The following is a 19499-nucleotide window of genomic DNA, read 5'->3' on the forward strand; positions in this document are numbered from 1 at the left end:
TATGAGAGCATTGTAGTGAGGATATGGTGTACTATTGATGGAGAGAGAGAGAGAGAGAGAGAGAGAGAGAGAGAGAGAGAGAGAGAGAGAGAGAGAGAGAGAGAGAGAGAGAGAGTCAGAGATAGTCAAATCTATCGAAACAGTGTAATTATATATGAGAGATTGAGAGAGAGAACTATGAAGACATTGAAGATGAATAATATGTAATTGATTTCCATTCAAAGATGGTGTATTTCTTTGTGTTCTTTGTTCTATTGATGGATTTTTTGAAGATGTTGAAGATTATGGTTGATTTTATCACCATGAGGGAAAAATCCAAACTTGAAAAAAGTGATCGTATATTATAAACTTTAAAGAGGTGAACAAAGAAGAGATCTCATCCGAAAGTTGAGTAAAAGCTCGCCTAAAATCTTTGATGGTCCAAAAAGCTTCCCAATAAATTCCTTGTAATTTTTTGTCTTACCAAAAGGCAAGACTTTATACCATACATAAGTCTCTAAAGGATCCAAATGCATTAAGTTGAATATGATGAAGAGGCAAAAGACCATATGGCCATGCACACTTGGTGAAAAGTGAGTTTATAATTGATTAAGCCTCTTACTCTCTCCTTTTGGGTTTTTGAACTCTTTATTTTCCTCTTGAGGTTTTTGAAGTTTGTATTTTCCTCTTTATTCTTTGGCTCTCATTAATTTGACTTGTTAGGTGTCATGTTGTGTAAGCGAGTCTATCCATTTGTCTTTGACTTTAGGCCTATTATCAGGACAATGGGACTGATCAATCATCTAATGTACTTAGAGGCCATTTGTGCCAGGCCAAGTTTGCATTTAACTAGTGCAGTTTAAGTGTTTGCACTTAGCTTTGTGACCAAGTCTCCACCATTTTAGAAATGGAACCTATGATTTCAAACTTCGTTAATTTTGGAAAAGTTTGCCTAACTGTGTCACTTTCAACTTCCTACAATTGGTTTCATCATCCTGCAAAACCCATTGTACTTTCCTCAACATGATGCGGTTTGTTTCATGATTTAAAAAAGCTTTTATTCACTAAAAAGTGACAAGGTGAGTTAATCTCATACAACTGGACAAGGACAATAATTTAGCAGTGCAAAATTCTCAATTGGCATAGTGTGAGTGTGCAAGACCTCTTACATATTGAGGTACTTTTTTTCCTTTGTATATACCTTCTTTTTCATTCAATGCTTGTTACTACATTTTCTTTTGTTACTTATAGTTGCATATATTATTCTTTACCTTTTTATGCTCTCTCTCAATTTGGCAACACATAGCCATTCTTTGGCTCTTAATTTGAGAGCTCTCACAATTGTTCAAGTGTTTAAATCAAACCCTAAAGCCATTGGGTTCAACTTGAACATGAGTCAGGACCACACTCACAAGGTGAAACAGAAAAAGTAGTTCAAATCTCAACCCCGGTGATGATTTCTCATGTTACAATAATCTAGTTTCCTAGGAATGGATTGGCCATCAAGCTATAATATATACTATATCTTTATTTTCATTGTAGGTTTGAATCTACAAAGGGCCTCCCCAACCTACAACCTTCTCCCAAACCTCTAAAATTTGAATTTGAAAACTTTATGGTCCTCTTGCTCCTCTCTTTTTGTGCCTCATGAATATACACATAGCCAAAACCTCTCTCTCTCTCTCTCTTACGTGTGTCTGTCAAGCAAGCCTCTTCCTATGCCTTCGAATCCTCCCTATATAGGAAATGCCAAATCTATACTATATCTTTATTTTCGTTGTACGTTCGGGAGGTCTCGAACCTACAACCCTTGCGGGGATCTCCGAAGGGTCTCCCAAACCTACAACCTTCTCCCAAACCTCTAAAATTTGAATTTCAAAACTTATAGCCCCTACCTCTATCGCTTTCTCTCTTTCTCGAACCTACAATCCTTGCGGGTACCTCCAAAGGGCCTCCCAAACCTACAACCTTCTCCCAAACCTCTAAAATTTGAATTTCAAAACTTATAGCCCCCACCTCTATCGCTTTCTCTCTTTCTCTATCTTCAGACCCTACGTGTGCTTGTCAAACAGACCTCTGTCTGTACCTTCGAAACCTGCCTGTATAGGCAATGCCAAATCAACCTCTCTCTCTCTCTCTCTCTCTCTCTCTCTCTCTCTGTGCGCAGTAGCTTAGCGGCGATAGCAGTGGAGGCAACATCATTGGCAACGGGAGCAGATGTGGCAATAGGCAGCGTCAACAGTGGAGGCAGCGGATGCAGAGGCGGTTTATGATGGTGACGGTGGGTGGAATGCAGCACGGCCAACAGGCGGTACACAACAGGGACAACAATGGTAGGCCAACGAGCGACATACAACGACAATGGCCAACGTACAGAGAGAGGGTGAGAGAGACATTTTTTTCGATAAACGTTTTTAACTTTTAAAAATAACTTTAGTTAAATTATTTTAACTCTCAATTATTTTAAAATGACTTTATTAGCTAAATTATTTTAACTCTCAATTATTTTAAAAAGTTAAAAATTATTTATTTTTTCATTAAAAAAGAAACACGTTTTAACTTTTAAAAATAAGTTCAGTTCGATTATCTTAAATTAATTGAGAGAGAGAGAGAGAGAGAGAGAGGGGGAGAAGAAAATTTGAGAGAAAGACAGAGGAGGGGAGAAGAAATTGAGACAGAGAGAGAGAGAGAGAGAGGAGGGAAGAAGCCAGAGAAGTAAAGTTGCCGGGCTGTCTTCCCTTACTACGTCGCAAAGCAGCTACGCTAGGTCATTATAAGCCTCTTTCCGTCATACAGTTAGTGCTATGCACCAAACAATTAGGGGACGTATTTTCGTGTTGTCTCGGTGAATATAATACCAGATTGTTCACCTTGAGTACTTTTGTACAAGGGCCTTCTTCTTAATCGACAAAGAATGTCAGTGATAGCGCTGCTCTTTTCTTGATCCATCTCTTTCTCGTGTCTGGTACACGCCACTTCTCCCTCTGGTCCGTAAGAACGGTCTTCATCAACACTGCTTTCAGCAGCTTCTAATAGTCTCAGAGGCTGCTTCATCTTCTTGCTGGAATCTCTAAAGTCCAATTGCTCTAGATAGTCAGAGTCTCTTTTACAGTTCTTCGAATAGGATATGTGATGAACAACTCTTCTCTCCTTGCCATCTGGAAACAGTGCAAGAGGATAGCTGAAAGGTTAGTTCTGCAAATTCTGGGAGATTGACTCGTAACATGCATACAAGCTAGAAGATATATCAAACATTGTCAGAGAACAATTCCCGTGTCTTAACTTATACATTCAATTAGACAGGATGCCCAGAACACTGTGTATGAACCACAATCAGGACATGCCTTTCAAGTAGCTGCTCAACTGATGTACAGCCTAAATATTGAGCTTGTTGTTATTTACTGAAGATCTTAAGAAGACTAATATTGCCAGAGAGATCCAACTTCACCATTACTGAGTGTTGACTTTTACATGTACAAAGTTTGATAGAGGCCCAGAACACTGTTAATGAACCACAATTACGACATGCCTTTCAAGTAGCTCAGAACACTGTGTATGAACCACAACTAGGGCATGCTCTCAACGTATGTAGAGCCCAAGTATTGAACTTCAGTCCTCCTGTGTGCCCAGTCCTCTCCTTGCCTCTGCTGTCTTACTGCCACTGTCATCAACCCATGGGTGCACCCCAATCCTACTCCTTGCGTATGGTTCTCTCCAAAGAACAGTTCCAAACAGTCCACACCAGAAAGGAGTTCGAGGAGACTCTGGTCTTTGGACATGTCACTCCCCTTCTGAAGTGCAGCTCTAAGATGGGCTTCATTCTACTGGGTACACAAGCAAAGAACTTGAAGGTAGAATTTCTTATGTAGTTTTATAAGTTGGATGTTAAAGACACTTCATCTATGACTGTACATATCAATAAGTTCAAGAGCCTTAAAACTCAGCTAGCAACTCTTTTTTTTTGGCAAGAAAAAGGTGGCTGATTATATTACCAAAAAAAAAATTCGATTGTAACGAAGTGTTCATGCTTAATAGACTAGTTAGACTAGTTAGAGCTGATGAAAGTCACAAATACATCATGTATATAAGCCTCTCAAGGCGGTCTGGGGGGATGGGGGCAAGAAGCCATGGAGGTGGGATGTATCGCAATATGGGGTTGCCTGCTTGCATCACGAAAAACAGGTCCTAGCCGCCCTAAGTGCACATGAAATGACATCGGAGCTCCTAATGTGAGCCCTCGACTCGCCCTGCACTTGATTCCATCGACTGCGGAGGGAGTGGATGATGGAGGTCCAGAGCTCTACTAAGGTCACTTGTACTAAAAGTCTCTATCTGTCGAAAGCCTCTTGACACCGCGCCTTCCAGATATGCCAACTAGTAAGACTCCCTATGATCTCCCATATCTCAAAGTGGTTTGTTGTGGGCTCTAGTACTTGGCGGATGGGTAGAGTCTCCAAACTGACCATTGTATACAACCCTGCCTCGATAATTAATATCGTGTCTTGCATCCCAGCCTCATATAAAAGGTGACGGCCTTGGCTGACTGCTTGTCAGCAGAAAACTCACCATGAGATACATCTAAGGCTGGGTGCTATACAATGAAGGATGCAGCATGCTTCTCTCCGCACAAGCTGCGTTGCCTCACATGACCAAAAGCAATGCTTTAGACTTTCCAGAGGTTGCTGTGTGTAGTGCTTACATCCTCCCTCCTTCTGTATTTGGACAAGCCAGCTTTTCACCACAAAGCCTCCATGTGCCACCAGCCATATAACATACGATACCATCCTCGGCCTCCCAACTATCCCATAGGCGGTGCTAGAAGGTTTGTCAGAAAGGCTTCGTGATGCTGTGCTTTGCCCAGTGCCTGCTACATGACGGCGCCCAATTCATATCCTCCTGTATCAGTACGTGTCTGGCAATCCTGGCAGTGTACTCCAGAAACCTTGGTAGCTTCTTGGCGACCGCAGTGGCCGGCCATAGCCACTCTCTCGGATCCCACTCCAGCTCATCAAGTGGCCTGCCCTCCCAGATCCAACGGCGCCACTCCTTGAGCTCCTGCCAAAAGACAAAAGGGTCCAGCTGCCAAGTCTTCCCTTGAAGGTCAATCACTCGGATCCTCTTCCATGAAATGACATCTATTTCCTCATCCTGCTGTCCTTTGTCAAGAGCCAGATGCCCCCCCTCCTGTATGGTAAAGGAGGTCCTAGGCAGAGCATCACCCACTCTACCTGCCACTTGTAGGGGGATGCCTGTTGATGAAAATCTAGCGGCCCATACCTTCTCGAGCTCTATCAGCTCTTGTATCGGGGAGCAAGCCACTCTTGAGGTATTGTTGTATCTATCTCTCTTCTCCTAAACTCCACTCCTCTCTGGCAGCTTGATACTTGCTGCAGCACCTCCTCATCCACCATCCCGTACACCTCCCGCCATGTCCTGATGTTACGAGCTAGGCCAACCTCCCAACCAACCCGTTGGATATGGGTGCGCTTGACAATCTGTGCCCCTTTCCGATCCTACCTGGGGGTTCCAGATCACCGGTTGACGGTCTATCTCCTCTTGGCAGCTTGGGGGGCTCTGGATTAGGTCCTTACGGAGGCCCTAACACACGCGAAGCAAGCTGTGTAGAAAAGGTGATCTGGGAGGGGTGATTTGGGCTGACGTGAAGATCCATCTCAGGTATGGCCTCCACTTACTGCCAAGCCTCGGTCTACAATCCTGAAGACCCTCCTGCAATAGGACCTTCCAGGTTTGCCTTTCCGGTGTGAGGCTGCGGACAACTAGCTTGCCCAAGAGGGCCATACTCTGATACTCTAGGTCTATGATCCCAAGCCCTCCCTTTGATCGATGCTGTATGATGGTTGCCCACGCTACCTTGGCCCTAGAATCCCTGAAGCCGTCTGACCCAGACCAAAGGAAGTTCCGCACTAGGTGGTGAAGCTGAAGCACCAATACGAGGCAATGTACCAGGCCGTTGCTAGGAGGACCTGGTTAACCATTAGGGCTTGGTTGGCTAGTGAGAGGCGAGCTATGCTTCAGTAGGCCAGCTTCCTTTGAATAGAATTGAGGATTGGAAGAAACTGCTAGGCGGGAGTGATGTCGAGTCCCACTAAGAACCCTAGGTACCGAACGGCTCGGGTCAGTGAGAAAACCAACCGACTTTCGCCAATTGGTTTTCGCTCCCGCTACAGAACAGAACACCTCAAGAGTCTGCCTCACTCTCTCCAGCATCAACTCATCGTCCTCTATGTAGAGTGTTGTATCATTTGCATACTGTAAGTCTAACAACTCAGTCTTCTCTCTCATTGGAAGTTGGAGGCCGCGTAATCCGCTCACATGTGACCTGAGGAAGTGAGACATCGCCTCTGCAAAGAGTAGGAACATGTACGGGGCTAGGGGGCAGCCCTGCAGGACCGATCTCTCCAGCCGAAACTCCTCCCCTTGCCTACCACCTATGAGATCCCTGTTGGTGGCTGATCTCTAAAGTGCGGAGACCTTGCGAATCCAAGCTTGGGAGAAACCCGACCTCACCATGGTGCCCTCTAGGAAATCCCAGTCCACCCTGTCATAAGCTTTCTCGAAATCCAAGAGTAGTACGGCCAGTCTCTGCCCACTGTGCTAAGCCCACTCTGTCGCCTCAAAGAAGGTGAATACATTGTCATAAGCTTTCTCGAAATCCAAAAGTAGTATGGCCAGTCTCTGCCCACTGTGCTAAGCCCACTCTGTCGCCTCAAAGAAGATGAATACATTGTCTAGGATGCTCCTATCCTAGACAAAGCCTGTCTATGTGTCATGGATGATGTTTGGAAGCACGGGGCGAAGTTGCCTACCAATCATCTTTGCCATTGACAATAAGGTGATCGGTCTCCACTAGGAAAGCTCCAATGAGTCTTCCCCTTTGGGGAGAAGATTGATAAGGCTTGCCGAAAGACTCCCTGGCATTTGTCCTGAAGTGAAAATCTCCTGAAAGGCCATCAGTAGGGGGTCCTTCACCACTTCCCAGTAGGTAGTGAATAAGGCCTTAGAGAGACCATCCTCTCCCAGGCATTTTTGCCCGTCGTGTATGGAAAGCTTCCTCTAGTTCCTTCTCTGTGAAGGGGGTTATAAGGGAGCGTCCCATCTCCTTTGTGACGAAGGACGGGATCTGATTCTAGACCTGTTGTCTACATCACTGTCCTCTAGTTTAGGCTGTCTCCTGCTGGAAAAGGCGTTTGTAGTAGTCGGTGGCAATCTCCATCACCTTGTCAAGGCTAGAACGATTCCTCCCATACTGATATCGAAGGTTGTGTATCTGCTCTCCTGAGGTGCGAGACTGGTGCACTTGGAAAAACTCCCTGCACATTGTGTCCCCCTTTTGCGCCTAGAAAGCTGCCGAGGTGTGGAAAGAGAACTTCGAGTGCCTGTTCTCTAGGCCAGCAATGGCTGTTGCACGTGCACCTCTGCTGCGTGGAGGGTGGGATCCCCTGGTGTCTCATGTAATAATCTCTACGTGGCTCCAAGGTCTCGTGGGAGTGCTCTCTTCTCCTCCCAGCTTTGCTGCTTGGCTTGTATGGCTGCCTCTTGGTAGATTTTGCTTGACTTGGCTAGGACCTCTGCAACCTCCTCTGCAATCCGGTCCCTTTGCCCCACTTTCTGGTCCAAATTTGCTCTATCTGTCTCGTCACCTCCCTCTTATGGATCGAGTCAGGGATTTGACAGAAGGATTGTGTGTCTAAGGCAGATGTTGAGGGATTTAGTGTCAAGAGAATTGGGCAATGATCAGACAACGTGATGCTTTTCAATTGCCCAATCTGGCCTCCACGAGAGCCTTCCCACGCTCCCACATAAAACCTGTCCAATCGCTCCAGCAGGATTCCACCTAGCCGCGTGTTTTCGCAAGAGAAGTCCAGCTACCTCTCCCTCCTGTCTCTCCAGGCATCGTGTGCTCCTATTGCCAGTAGAAAGACCTCCAATGCCTCTTGCTCCTCCCCAGCCATGCCCTAGTAGTTTTTGCCTCTGCCCCGCTCGTCCTCCAAGGCCTCCAGGTTGTTGAAGTCTCCTCCAATGATCTAGGAGTCCACCTCTGGGAGTCCATCCACGATCTCCACCCAAAACCTGTTGCGTGCCCTAACCTCCGTAGGGGCATAGACATTAACGACTCCAAGACATGGGTCCCCAATATCCAATCTGATCCATAAAACCCTCCCTCCTACTTTTGTCCCGTGGTCTCATACACAGGCAGTGAGACTCGGGCCAATACAGGTACATACGCCTCCACTCCTGTTGTGGGCTCCTATGGCATGCTCCCAGTAAGTGTGCAAGCTGCTCAGGAGTACCTTCCCTATTTGTTGGGCCTGGGTGGGAGTGAGCTTGTGCTCTTGTAGAAGTAAATTGTCGATTCATCCAGCAAGGGCAGATTGTAGCTCTTGTCGAACAATCAACTTCTTGGAACCATGTGCCGCACTATAGTGGAGACTATTCACATTCTAGGATGCAAGGTGTAAGCTCACAGGGAAACCTGCGATTAATCGAACATGCATTTGTTCGGTGTGGAGGTTGCTGATGAGGAGGAAAAACTATGGGGCATGCAAGTACACTTTGCCGTAGTTTTGGACGGTGAACTCCAATCCCCCACGGTGACCCTCGACCGGACCATAGGGGTGATAGATGCTCCAGGTGATACTATTAATGCATCTATCAGCCATGTTGAGAGTCGTGACTCTGTACACTGGTAGAAACGGGCCAAAGACAAGGGTAGAAACGGGTCGCTTGTGCGAGGGGCCACTCGATCACTTCCCTCGGAGCTCTCCACTGTGGGGGGGCTCGAAAGATAATGCTCAAGTATGGGACCTCGACACCAGTCCACCTGTTCATGTCCATCGTGCAACTAGGCCACTGTTGTGCAAGCAGTGCTAGTCCTTCTTCTCCCATCCACTGCGAGATGTGCTCTCAAGAGGAGGCGGGAGGGTGCCACGGCCATGGAGAAGGCAGGGGGGCTGCTGCTGCGTGCTCTGGAGGTGGCAGGGGGGGACTGCCACTACTAATCCCCTCTCCGCCCCCCCCCCCCACTAAGACCCTATAAAAAGGCTTAAGTGTGGGGAGATGGGGACCCTTCACGCTGGAAAAAGCTAAAGGAGAAATTGAGAGAGAGAGAGAGAGAGAGAGAGAGAGAGAAGGAAATTGTTTTTTTTTTCCTCTTTGAAGAACTCGGAGCTCGCCGTCTCTCTTTCTTTCCCCCCCTCTTGGAGAAGGTCCTCGCAGACCAGTCCCTTCTGCGAGGAGCCGTCTCTCTCGCAATATGGGTGCGTAGCTGCGAAGCAAAAGCCAAATCATACGATGCCTCCCAAACGAAGTAAGGTCCAACCAAATACAACCGATGAAGCTGCCGGGCAAGGAACCGTGTCACTTGGTAATCAAGTGCGCTCCATACACCCTACCTTGATGAAGGTCTTAAGGACATAGGCCGACTTCATTGGGAAGGGAAAGCTATTCGGCGAAAGTCTATCATAACTAACCACCATTTAGTTTACATCATTTTATCATTTTGGGAATTGTGCTTACTTGCACTCTAGTATGTTTTTGAACGAATAAATTGCACAGGAGATTTCGCATTCATGCACGCAAAAAGAAGAAGCCAGGACCTTGATTATGCTCGTAATACTTTAGATTATGCACTAACATTAGCATGCTTAAAAATGGGTTGTTAAAACACTTATCCATATTCGTCGATTAAGCAGAAAGCGTATTTTTTTCTTTGCATCACAAAACTTGTGAAATTGGAAAGGTAGAAGTGACGGTTTGAATGAAGTACATGAAATTCCTGAATTGCTACGATGACGTTTAAGTATATCTAGGCCATTGCAAGACTAAAATAGGTTTTAGGCCCCTATAAACCTTCAGAGGGGAGTGTTCGCTTTTGCCTTAGGATTGATAACTTCATGTCCTCCACCCAAAAGGAAAAAAAAAAATACAAGTCTCTATTTGTGTTTTGCATAAGCACATTGAAATGAATTCCCAAAAGCAAAGGCCTGCATTGCAGCATTGTATTGTCTAGGAAAGATAAGTCTCCAAATTACGTGGCATCATGATCAGTTTTAGTTGCGTTGCTAGGGATTCATCATGAAGATAACTATAAACCGCACTTACGAAATACTAAAATTTGTTCAAGAGCCGTTCAATAAAAATGAACCCTATACACGCAAGGATAGGGCTCAACTAAACTTATTTAGGGTTTTGAAGAAATTAAGCCAATCTATTGTTACTTCATAGAGGGATGGAATAAAGAAATTCCCTATCCTTTGGAGGATATTGGAAATTACTGCTAAGTCAAGAAGAACAAATGTTAGGGTCAAGAGAGGGACCCCACCTTAGCAGATGTCTCGAGCATTGACCTGCTCCTTTGTTTGTGCTTGTAAATTTAGGAACACTGCTTCTATAAGAAAAGAAGAAGAAGAAAAAAAGAGATTGTGTAACCCCAAACTTATAAATGAGTATAGTGAATCAGGTTGAACTTTTGGAGGGCGCGCCAAACCACCCCCAGCTGGCCGCCAACCCTAGCCAAGGGGGTTCTAAATAGCCGTGATGGGAATATGGATCGAACCCACCACGAGAGGTCTCTCCGCGGACTGGTTTGAATGTAGGAGGACGCTTGGATGCCAGGGGGGGCTTTGACTGTAAATTCCCTGTCTTCGGGTCCTACTCAAACGATTAGCGTGACTCGGGATAGATTCTCAAGGGGCCCTTGTTACTACTGCAAGGCAGAAACTTGGTGGAAATAAAGTGCATCCTTACGGATTGCGAATATTGTCCGTTTTGAACAATATTTGTAACTTTGATAATTTGCTAATATTAAGTATTTCCGGGGAACTTGTTCGAATTTGTTTTCGTGTCAATGCCATAAGATTACGTGAATGAATCCTCTCCTCTAAAAAGGCTAATTAAGGAAGCTGTTTTTACATGTCACACTTAAAAGTGATAGAGCTAATTAGATAACTAAAGTACGCCAAGTGAGGGAAGCGGGAGGATGGAACCCCGGACGGGTTTGTCCTACGGCAGGGTGGTCCCAGAGAACTGGGAGGCTTCTCACAAGGTTTTACTGACGACTGACGCTTAGAAATCGTTAGGCTAGAACCACGACTCATGCCGTTTTAGGGGACCGGAATGGGACTATGCCCTATGGGCAGAGAGGTGGAGCGCTGCATCACTCTCGTTTCCCATCCTCTTTGAACCAAGTGCGGCATGGGTCTGCTTCAGCTTGGTTATCTTTGCACAAAGTAGGATGTCCAAAACCAACGCTAGAATACTGTCAGGAGACCTTGACCACTAGGGACTCAAGTTCAGGTCGATCCTAGTGGGTTTAGCCGCAAACATTCCGTTGCGAGGCGGACTCGAGAAACCCTAGACGCCAACCGACTCGCCTATCTTCAAAAAAATCTGAAGAGGTTAAAGTGGCTGGAAGACTTGAAGATTATTAAGTTATTCATCTTCCATGAGGCTCGTGTAAATTCGACCCTACACATCGGATGTCGGCAAGTAGATCAGAACCGCTACATGTACGATGAGGTGGTTAAAATTTTACCAGCGGATAGAATTAAAATAATGGGGCGACGCGAACGTCATGGCTATCAGAAACAGGGATTTCCTGCACTTTCCATGACTTATCGCTTCCTATGAATCCATTCCGCAAATCCATACTATTTTGTCCCTGTACTTGAATCCAATAGAGAATTATTAACCTGGCGTTAATGTGACGCCTGAAAGAAAAAAAATCATCTCAGCCAAACCCTATCCATTCCTGAATAATTGTACTTGAGGCTTACGTTTCCCTATGGTTAAATAAGAATTTTATGTTTATTTGAATGGTTGCAATGGAAAAATATGTGTGCTTTGATTCAAGTTGTATAGGGGTGTGTAAATGCAAACCTAACACAGGAAAGTTTAAATGGTAATCAAATACATCCCCAAGCGCAGATCCAGAACCTTGTTACCTCCGCACTAAGCCCAGCAGAGGTACAAGAGAAGAAGTTTCTTCTCAAACAAATTAAACCACCAGAATTTGACGAAAAGGGGAAGATTGTTGAAGTTGATGCTAAAATATGGATTGAATCTATGGAAGACTATTTTAGTGCAGTGGGAACAGCACCTGTGAACTAAGCCATGATTGCTAAGCTCAAGCTCACCGGTGAGGCTAGGCTGTGGTGAAAGCAATGGTGTAATGACCAAGCAGTCACTGAAAGCACAATAACTTGGGAAAAACTAAAGGAAGCAGTGCAGGGAAGGTATATACCACCTGCGTATAGAACTCAGAAAATGAATGAGTTTTTTAAGTTGAGGCAGTTGGGCCTACTACTTGAATTTTGTTTCCTTGCTAAAGTACGCCCCGACAATGAGCATCCCCCAACAAGTCTCGAAGTTTTGTGATGGACTGAATCTGCCAATAAACACTCGGTTGGAATCAATGCGTCCTTTCGACTTGCAAGATGCATTGATAAGAGCACGACCTATTGCCCAAGAAGTCCAGCCAAAGTCCAGACCTTGGGCTTACAGAGACCAAAATCTAGGGATGTCGAGAGCTCAAATTAAAAGGGCGTAAGGATAGGGTCAAGGTCAACGGAAGAAGCTAAGAGCAAATGCAATCAATGACTTTGTTCCCACTCAAAGAAGTGAACAAAGCCTGCGTTGTTTTCACTGCAATGAACTCGGGCATTTCAAAAGGAAATGTCCCAAACTTGGCGAGGACCGCCGTCAAGGGAAATTCGGAGGCCAAGCCAGGGCTACCCATGGCTACGGTCATGCAGCATTGGGAAGGGCAAAAACTTCCAATATTACCATTAAAGGATTAGATGAAGAAGAAGATCCGTGCATGGAAGTCGAGATCGAGAGGACAATCGTTCATGTCGCCCTCCATAAGAAGGGACCAAACCGCCAATTCTCGGTGATTCAAACACCATCGGACTACCAGGGTAAGGAATTCAAAACCCTGATTGATTGTGGGAGCACTCATTCTTTCATCTCACCGATGTGTGTAAGAAGGTTAGGGATAGCCACTATAGCTGCACCCACTTTGCTTGTCGAACTAGCAAATGGGTGAGAAATCACTTGTACTAGACAAACTGCTAAGGTGGAATTCCTACTCGGAAATGAGCCCACGACTGTTAGGTTCAGAGTAATGAATCTAGGTGTCCATGAATGTCTACTCGGGATGGATTGGCTAATCCCTAATGATGCTCACATTCATTATGGAAAGGGCCAAGTCTCCTTTCAGAATCCTAAGGGTGAGCTAGTTACAACACAAGGTGAAGCATGTAAACCAAAGATCCAGCTAGCTAAGGCAATGCGAATAGTTCAAGGAATAAGGAAGGGATTATTTGTCTACTTGATCAAGCTAAATAAACCCGATTAGACAGAAGACACTAATGAAGGACCATCATGGCTAAAGGAATATGTGGATGTGTTTCCAGAGGAATTAACTGAATTACCACCGCCTAGGGAAGTGGATCATGAGATTAATCTAATCCCAGGAGTTGCTCCAGTTGCGAAAAGGCTCTACAAGATGTCCATTCCTGAGACCATTGAGTTAAAGGAACAACTCAAACAACTACTGGATCAAGGGTACATATGCCCTAGCAGTTCTCCTTGGGGAGCTCCAGTCTTGTTCCAAAAGAAAAAGGATGGTATACTTCGTCTCTACATTGATTATAGAGGCCTGAACTAAGTAACCATAAAAAATAAATACCCCATTCCAAGGATAGATGAGTTACTTGATCGACTGCAGGGAGGAAAAATCTACTCCAAGATTGATTTAAGGTCAAGGTATTATCAAATTCGTGTCAAGGATGAGGATATTCCAAAGACGGTATTCAATACCAGATATGGTCATTTCGAATTCACAGTAATGTCTTTTGGATTGGCTAATGCTCCCGCCACCTTTAACAGGCTAATGTAGGACATTTTTAGACCACACCTCAATGATTTCGTACTTGTCTTCTTTGATAATACCTTGGTTTATTCCAAAAAAGAGGCGGATCATGAGTCCCAAGTTCGTATCGTCCTTGAGACCATGAGGACTCATAAACTCTATGCTAAGAAGAAAAAGTGTGCCTTCTTAAAAAGGCAGATTGAGTATCTCGGATTTATTGTGTCAAATGAAGGGATCTCTGTAGACCTTACCAAGGTTAAGGATGTCCAAGAGTGGTCTCCACCAACTACTATTAAAGAAGTGCGTAGCTTTCTTGGATTAACAGGTTGGTACAGGATCTTCATTAAGGACTATGCTTTAATCGCAACACCCCTCACAAATTTGCTGAAAAAACAAGTTGCCATAATGTGGATGCCCTCTGAATAAGCAAGTTTTGATCAACTAAAGCATAGCTTGGTAACAGCACCAATTCTGAAGCTTCCTGACTTAAGCAAGGAATTTGAAGTTGTCACGGATACTAGCACACTTGCACTGGGTTGTGTACTAATGCAAGAAGGTCATCCCGTAGCTTATTCCTCGCGGAAGCTAAAAACCCATGAGAGGAATTATGCCACCCATGACCTGGAACTGCTAGCAGTGATCCAGGCCCTCAAACTTTGGCGACTTTACTTGCTTGGTAACAAGTTTTCTTTGATCATGGACCATAAGAGCCTTAAATGGATCTTTACCCAAACCGACCTCAACGTGAGGCAACGTCGTTGGATAGAAGTGTCAGAAGTGGAGCAGCGGTGGAAGCATAAACATGTGCTGAAATAAACTGCTGAAACACAAAACAAAAAGAGAAAAGAAAAGAACACGATACAGATGAGAACTCAGATGTATGTACGGGAAATGGAATCCATATATCTGAACACGAGACAGTCGCATACAACAGTGAGTCACTGGCTGCGTGGGCACTGACACTGGCACTGGCTCCTCTCTCCATAGAGTCTGCAGATGGTGAAGATGATGATGATGTGACTGACTGAGGAGGAGCCACTGAGTATATATAGGCTGAAAAAGTGGGGAGCAACAATGCTGGTCGGCCAGCATTAAAGCTGGCCGACTGGTGCATAAAATGTCCCACTGGCATAAAATGCCACACCAGAAAAATACCTAAAATACCTAATAAAAATGCCCAGCCCAGATCAAACTCAGACTCACATATGAGCTGACAAATACTCTGCTAACACCCTCTCTCAGATCATGAGTGATCTGATACAATACAATAGTACAATGAATAGGGATCAGAAACTATACAACATAGAACCACCAAGTAGAACCATGGATACCCAAGCAGTGGGTGATCAAGCCACCACCAAGGTGCCTCGGAGAGAACCTGATGTCGATGTCGATCGTACCAAACACCTGAAAATAGAGAAGATCATAGCATGTCTCTGTGTCCATCACCAATGTCTTGCAGTAGCATACAAGACCATCCTGTCAAAAATGCCGCTGAACATAGGTGACCATGGATTCTCCGCCTTTGGCCAGACCACCAAAGTGTCCACTTATGTGAGCTCCAGACGAAAGCCTCCCACTCTCTGTCAGATAACCAGCTCAGCATGAACCTGGATGTCAATCCCAGCTCCAGGATTTGATTCCGCCAGACTGAAGTCGATGCGTCAGGGACGTCCCTCTCTGGAACCTGTGCACCTGTATAAAAATATAGATGAGGCGCGGCTGCCCCATCTGAACACCCGCTCACACTCCCTCTCTGGCACGAGAGTCGTGAGGAATGACCTCATCACCATCACTAGAAAGCAACCGAGGAAGGGGCCACCAAGCCCTTCCCGCAATCCGAAGAAGAGGAGCCCTTCCGCACCTTGGACTTCACCTTGGTCGGAGGAGCAGAGTCGGAGTCTAATGAAGGAGAGGACTCATCGGTAGAGTCAGCATCCCGCTTCATCTTCTGCTCCTTCTTCCTGGAAGCCGCTAACTTCTTGCAGTCCTTCCGCAAATGTCCCTTCTTGCCACAGTGGTAACACTGGGCCTTCGACTTCTTCTTCCTGTCACCCCTCTCTGAAGCTACATAAGCCTCACCTCCATAATGTGCTGGAAGCTGCCCCTGTAATCTCAAGGATGTCTCATGCAACTTATCATCAGGGGAAGTGCACGGAGGAGCCATATGGAGAGGAGAAGAAGAGAAGTAGAGAAGAGATGGAATTTAGAGAGGAAACACAGCCAAAACACAAGCACAGACTACAGAAAAAGAGAGTTCACATGCAATATAACCCAAAAGCTGATCAATAGAAGACAAAATCTGCTGCAGAAAGTCAAAAAATCAGTCAAAAACTGCCAAAAACAGAGAAAACGGCCTGAAGTAACAGTCACCCAGCCACGAGAGATGCTGAATCAGCAAAACGCAGGCTGTAAACTGGAGAAAAACAGGTAGAAAACTGTCGCCAGCAGCTGCAGATGAAAAACGCAGGCAGCAGAGGGTGCGTAGGCAGCAGAGGGTGCGGAGGCAGCAGGCGATGGCAAAACTGCAAAAAACGCAGGCTGAAAACAGCCCCAAAACAGGTCGCCTGGCTGCAACAGCAGTCGTCTGATCAGCAGGGATACAAAACAGTCCTGAAATCAGCAAGAAAACACAGCAGAAACACAAATCCTGAAAACTGATACCATGTCAGAAGTAGAGCAGCGGTGGAAGCATAAACATGTGCTGAAATAAACTGCTGAAACACAAAACAAAAAGAGAAAAGAAAAGAACACGATACAGATGAGAACTCAGATGTATGCACGGGAAATGGAATCCATATATCTGAACACGAGACAGTCGCATACAACAGTGAGTCACTGGCTGCGTGGGCACTGACACTGGCACTGGCTCCTCTCTCCACAGAGTTTGCAGATGGTGAAGATGATGATGATGTGACTGACTGAGGAGGAGCCACTGAGTATATATAGGCTGAAAAAGTGGGGAGCAACAATGCTGGTCGGCCAGCATTAAAGCTGGCCGACTGGTGCATAAAATGTCCCACTGGCATAAAATGCCACACCAGAAAAATACCTAAAATACCTAATAAAAATGCCCAGCCCAGATCAAACTCAGACTCACACATGAGCTGACAAATACTCTGCTAACAAGAAGTTCTACAGGAGTATGATTTTGAGATTAGGTATCGACCCGGCAAAGAGAATGTGGTCGTTGATGCTCTAAGTCGCAAGGCATTCCTCAACTCTCTTATCATGGAGGAACCCTCAATGGCCGAATCTTTGGCAACTATGGTGTCAATGCCTAGCAACCCTATCCTTGAACTAGCCAAAGAAGAAGCTAGTCATGATTCGGAATATTTGGTGATGATAAATGAAATTTTGGGGAAGGACCAAAACTCGAAACTTAAGGTCAAATATCAAGAATTCTCCGTCAATGAGGGACTTGTCTATTTTAGGACAAGATTATGCATACCCTCCGGCAGGAAACTCAAACAGAGAATACTTTGGGAAGCACATGACTCCCCCTTTTCAAGCTATCCCGGATATGTCAAAACCCTCAATACGGTCAGAAAAAGCTAGCATTGGGGAAGGCATAAGGGAGACGTGCTTAAATATATCACGGAATGTTTGTCTTGCTAGCGCATCAAGGCGGAACATGTCAAGATGCCTGGGAAGCTGCAATCTCTCAACATCCCCCAAATGAAGTGGGAATTTATTAGCATGGAGTTTGTTGTTGGTTTACCCTCAGTGCAAGGGGGCTATAACTCAGTTATGGTTATAGTAGATATGCTTACCAAGGTTGCATACCTCATTCGGGTCAAAACAAATTATAAAGCTTCAGATATTGCCAGACTGTTCATCAAGGAGATATTTAGGCTCCATGGGTTGCCTAGAAGGATCACTTTCTCTTCACGTCTCACTTTTGGAGAGGGATATTTGGGGCCATTGGGACTCAACTCTGTTTCAGCACAGCCTATCACCCTCAAATTGACGGCCAAACAGAGAGGGTCAATCAAGTCATTGAAAATATCCTTAGAGCTTATTGCTGTTGCGAACCCAAGAAATGGATTCAATATCTACCATTAGTAGAGTTCGCCTATAATGCTTCCTACCAACAAAGCATCCAAATGACACCTTTTTAAGCATTGTATAGGCATGATTGCCGTTCCCCATTGAACTTTTCAGATCCTACTTTAAGAGTAGAAGCTTCTAAGGAAATGCTCGAGGAGATGGATGAGCAGGTTAAGACCATCAGACAAGACATTAGAGCCGCCAAGGATAGGCAGAAAGCCTATGCAGATCTGAATAGACAAGAGCGACTCTTCAATGAGGGAGATATGGTTTTTATTCGGGTACAGCCCAAGAGGAGTTCCCCATCATTGGGGGAATTTAAAAAACTGAGTCCAAGGTATTGTGGACCCTACACGATCCTCAAATGCCTAGGACCCAATGCCTACAAACTCCAACCCCCTGAGAACGTAAAGGTTCACAATGTATTTCATGTTAGCCTACTAAAGAAATATGTATCCAATCCTAGCCATGTACTCGATGATCAACAAGTTGTAATGTCAAACCAAGGAGTCCTTGAGCTCTGGCCATCTAGAATCCTAGACATTCGAGAAAAGAGATTGAGGAGTAGAATCCTCAAGGAGTACCTTATCCAATGGAAGGACTTTCCAAAAGAAGATGCCACATGGATTGACGAGAGTACTCTCAACCAACAATATCCCTAATTCCTTTCGAGATGAGGACATCTCGATCCCCTTAAGGAGGGAAGAATGTAACAGTCCCATCGTAGGACTCCCTCCTCCCCCAATAAAATGAAAAATTTTTAATTAAAAAAGGGGATAAATCCCCCCCACTCACGCCGCCAATTGGCGGACGGCGGAGGGGGGGAGGGAGGGGGGGCTGTCGTGATAAGGCAGGGGGAGGGCCGCCATGTACCGTGGAGAGGCAGAGGGGGTTGTCGTGATGTCCACGCGGCGGGGGGGGGGGGGGGGGGGCGCCACGTGCCATGGAGAGACAGGGGGGCTGTCGTGATGTCCACGCGGTGGGGGGGGGGGACTGCCACGTGCTCTCGAGAGGAGGTGGGAGGGTGCTACGGCCATGGAGAAGGCAGGGGGGCTGTTGCTGCGTGCCTTGGAGGTGGCAGGGGGGGACTGCCATTACTAATCCCCCCCCCCCCCCCCCCCAAAGACCCTATAAAAAGGCTTAAGTGTGGGGAGATGGGGACCCTTCACGTTGGAAAAAGTTGAAGAAGGAGAAAGTGTGTGTGTGTGAGAGAGAGAGAGAGAGAGAGAGAGAGAGAGAGAGAGAGAGAGAGAGAGAGAGAGAGAGAGAGTTTTTCCCTCATTGAAGAACTCGGAGCTCGCCGTCTCTCTTTCTTTTCCCCCCTCTTGGAGAAGGTCTTTGCAGACCAGTCCCTTCCGCGAGGAGCTGTCTCTCTCGCAATATGGGTGCATAGCCGCGAAGCAAAAGCCAAATCATACGATGCCTCCCAAACGAAGTAAGGTCCAACCGAACACAACCGATGAAGCCGCGGGGCAAGGAACCGCGTCACTTGGTAATCAAGTGCACTCCATATACCCTACCTTGATGGACGTTTTAAGGACATAGGCCAACTTCATTGGGAAGGGAAAGCTATTCG

The 19499-nt window shown here is 45.7% G+C and overlaps 1 protein-coding gene and 1 long non-coding RNA gene across 3 annotated transcripts in view; one reads left to right on the top strand and one right to left on the bottom strand.

Annotated features, from left to right (window-relative positions):
* Positions 1-2642: 2642 nt before the first annotated feature.
* The window catches only part of LOC148040582 (uncharacterized), a 71841-nt gene continuing 54984 nt past the window's right edge, over positions 2643-19499 (top strand). The window contains exon 1 of one of the 2 annotated variants that reach the window (XR_015695024.1): positions 2643-2746. This is a non-coding gene — a long non-coding RNA (uncharacterized LOC148040582). Of the gene's footprint in view, positions 2747-3131; positions 3831-19499 lie in introns of those variants that run through there. The other variant, XR_015695023.1, reaches the window with a different exon arrangement.
* The window catches only part of LOC148040583 (uncharacterized), a 72720-nt gene continuing 56221 nt past the window's right edge, over positions 3001-19499 (bottom strand). The window contains exon 17 of the mRNA XM_087701063.1: positions 3001-3137. The gene's annotated coding sequence lies outside the window, so the exon portion shown is untranslated. The remainder of the gene's footprint in view (positions 3138-19499) is intronic.

This window comes from Lygodium microphyllum, chromosome 2, assembly GCF_053477565.2.
Source record: "Lygodium microphyllum isolate KBCC chromosome 2, Lygodium_microphyllum_v1.1.10, whole genome shotgun sequence".
In the NCBI taxonomy this organism is placed as follows: domain Eukaryota; kingdom Viridiplantae; phylum Streptophyta; class Polypodiopsida; order Schizaeales; family Lygodiaceae; genus Lygodium; species Lygodium microphyllum.